This window comes from Humulus lupulus, chromosome 3 (genome assembly GCF_963169125.1).
Source record: "Humulus lupulus chromosome 3, drHumLupu1.1, whole genome shotgun sequence".
Lineage (NCBI taxonomy): Eukaryota > Viridiplantae > Streptophyta > Magnoliopsida > Rosales > Cannabaceae > Humulus > Humulus lupulus.
Genome location: NC_084795.1, coordinates 109607192 through 109610886, shown reverse-complemented (window position 1 = coordinate 109610886; position 3695 = coordinate 109607192). Strand labels below are relative to the sequence as shown.

At 29.8% G+C, this 3695-nt stretch overlaps 1 non-coding gene across 1 annotated transcript; it reads right to left on the bottom strand.

The window, feature by feature from the left end:
• Nucleotides 1-3301: 3301 nt before the first annotated feature.
• On the bottom strand, nt 3302-3408 carry LOC133827828 (small nucleolar RNA R71). Its single transcript, XR_009890479.1, has one exon. It is a non-coding gene; the product is annotated as a small nucleolar RNA R71 (small nucleolar RNA).
• Nucleotides 3409-3695: the final 287 nt, after the last annotated feature.

The following is a 3695-nucleotide window of genomic DNA, read 5'->3' as shown; positions in this document are numbered from 1 at the left end:
TCATGTCTTCATGAGACTAGGTGAACACATCTAGATTCTCTTGCAAAAATCTTAGCAGCTCCGCCTTTCTCTCATTACACAGGTTTTTTCCGTGCTTTACCACCTTCGAGGGGTCTTTTGGGTCGATGTTCACCTCTTCGAGTTCTTCGATGGCCTGGAGCTCGGATCTATCTTCGCCTATCTGATAACTCTACAAAATAGAGTTATTTTACCATGTTTTACATGCTAATTGTTGCTTAGTTCATGAGTTTTTAATTAACTTATTAAGTTTTTATGTAATTTTTAATTTATTAGTCTTATTGTAGTTTTCTAGATTTTTATATGTTTTTATAGATATGTTATTATAATATGTTGTAGTTTAATTATTTAAAATTAGTATTGTTAGTTTGAATGCTAAAAATATGATTTTATTGAAATTAAATGTTATGTAAATTAAATTTTAATTAATGTTTTCATGGGAGTTATATGATATATTTTATTAATGAAAATATTTAATTTTAATTTAGTTTATAATTTATTGTGTAGGAAAATTATTGCCCTTGAAAAGCAAGAAAATCAAAGGAAAGATGGTAATTTTGAAAGAAAGTAACAAGAAAAATGGTGTTTCTCCAAAAGCCCAACCACGTGAGGCCCACTCTAGGCCCAACCCGTGGCCCCCCCTCCAACACCCAGCCACCACATTGCTGTCATTTCCCTTATTGAGCCCAACAAAAAATGCATTTTGTCCCTTTGTCTCCTATGACAAAAATGCCAACTTTTTACCCTTTTTCCTACACATTTTCACCACAACATCATCATTACACTCTATAATTTACCTCTATATACCATATTTATTTTATTTAATTAATCTAATCAATTTAATTAATTTAAATTGATTATTTTAATAATCTCATTTTGGCTATAAATAAGGGTTTTGAAGACCATTTTGGGGTGCTTAATTTTTTGGTTACCATCATTTTCTCTCTACCATTCTCTCTTCCATTTGGGTTTTTCAAGAGCATTTTGCAAGTATGTATGTCATTTATTTTGTAATTTCTACTCTAGTTATGTGCTTCTAATCTTTTTCATAAGATTATTAAGATCATGATGAAGCAACTTGTAACTAGGTAATATTTATGTTGTATGTTGATTTCCCTTGTAATGCAACAAAGTCTATGGATTTTTCTTCTTCATATATTTCTTTCATCTTAAATATCTTGTATTTTAGATTGTTAGAACATATTTACACTTTGTTCTTCATTAGTGCATAAACATAATATTCTTTGTGTAAGATGTGTCATTAAATTGTACACATCCATGCTTAGAACAAAAATATTATGTTTTGCCTTATAAATAATGTTCATTGATTTATTTGTTATTTCATTAGATTGATTTACACTAAATGCTTTGAAATTATAATTTTGAAAAGTGAAGAAAAATCCTATCTTTTTATAAGAAATTTGTGCTTAAAATTATAAATCTTTTTGGAAAATGATAGTTTAAAATATTTTAACTATCACTAAAACTTGGGAATCAATGTACTAATAAATATTATTAAACTTACATTTTGTGGATTCTAGTATCTTAATAATCTTTTCTTTTAACACTTATTTTCAACTCATTATTGCTTTATTTTTATTCTTTTAAATAGCGTTATTTTTCAATCTTTTATTTTATGTTCATAATATTAAAACTCATCAATCTTTGGAGCTAGGTTAGAATTTATTATTTTTGATTTAAAATAGTTTCATTTTCGATTTTAGACAACTCCTTTGGGTTCGACATCCTTGCTTACACGGTCACTATTCTATATGGACGATTTGTGCGCTTGCGATATATAAATTTTTAAACATACCCGTTTCGGGTCCATCAAGTTTTTGGCGCCGTTGCCGGGGAGTTGCAAGAGAAAAGAAACGAAATTTATCTCAAGGTTAGTGGATTCTTCTACTAGTTATTTTAATTTTTTTTGCACTTTAAAAAAAAAAACTAAAAAAATATATATCTATAAAAAACTAAAAAAAAAAAAAAGATAAAAAGAAAATTTGGGACGGTTCAACCACCCATAAAAAAAAATATACTTATATTTCTATATTTATTGTTTTTTTTTAGTGACGGCACTTGTGCCTCCTATCTATCCTTTTAAATTTTTATAGTCGATGGCACTTGTGCCTCCTAATTTTGTTGTAATTTTATTTCTTGTATATCTTTGTTAGTTGACGGCACTTGTGCCTCCTAACCTTTGTGTAATTTTCTTTATTTATTTTGTTGTATTTTTATTTTATTTAAATTCCGCAAATTACTAGTTGATGGCAATTTTGCCTCCTAGCTAGTTGATGGCAATTTTTGCCTCCTAGTCCTCTATCTTATGTTTAAGTTGATGGCACTTGTGCCTCCTAGTTTTTACCTTAATTTTGTTATGGTTGATGGCATGCTATGCCTCCCTACTCTTGCCTAAATTTTAGTCTTATTTAATTTTTGCCTTATTTTTCTTTGTCTTCTTTAATATTTTAGTGTAATATTGTGAAAAATACTTGAAAAAAAAAAAAAGAAACCTAAATCTTGTCCTTTCACCATAAGCAATTCTTGCTTAAAGGAAATTTGACCAAAATTCCCATCCGCCTCTACTAATTAACCTCGGGGAGTTGTTAGTAGTGCGCGAGTAAGTGGAATCAAATAGGCCTGAGGACAAGTAAACCATAAGAATTATATTGTTGTGAAATCTCTAAAAATTCTAAGTATGCTCTGTGGTTGCAGTTTTAACTGATCTTCCACATCAGAAAATTGCTTGTTTGAGATTATCCTTGTTGCCTTGTTTGTGAAAAATTGTATGCATCATTGGGAACGTAACTCTAAAAAACGATTAGTAAAAAGACGTTTATCTTTGTTTGAAATTGAAAGTGTTAGTAAAAATTTGAGCATCATGGAACCTATTGCTAATCCTCTTGATGAAAATGTTGTGCCTGAAAAAACTTTGCTTGAATATTTTGCACCTATTTCATCTAATGCTCCGTCATGCATTGTTTTACCTACTACTTCTGCTACTCATTTTGAGCTTAAACCCGCAATCATTCAATTATTGCCATCTTTTTATGGGTTAGATAGAGAGGATCCTTACATGCATGTCAAAGATTTCTTAGAAATTTGCTCAACATTTAAATTTCAAAATTTTTCTGATGAGTCGGTCAAACTAAGATTGTTCCCTTTTTCATTAAAAGACAAATCAAAAGCTTGGTTAAATTCCCTTCCCACGGGGTCTATAACTACATGGGATCAACTTTATAATAAATTCTTACTGAAATTTTTTCCTATGTCTAAAATTGATAGTCTAAGGAGAGAAATCTCCGAGTTTTTTCAAAAAGATAATGAAGAGTTTTATGAATGTTGGGAAAAATTTAAAGATTTATTATTAAAATGTCCTCATCATGGTTTTGAAAAATGGAGACTTGTAAAATATTTTTATGATGGTTTGACTCCCTCTAATCGTCAAATGATTCAATCTATGCATACTGGAAAATTTTTAAAATTTCAAGGACAAGAGGCGTGGGACGCCCTTGAAGATTTATCTGTCAATTCACAACAATGGAATTATTTTGATCCTAGGTCTAGGTCAACTAATTCACCAAAAAGAGGAGGAAGGTATGAAGTAAAAGAAGAATTAGACTTAAGAACATCCTTAGACAAATTAGCGAGAAAAGTAGAAGCTTTAGCCATAAGCC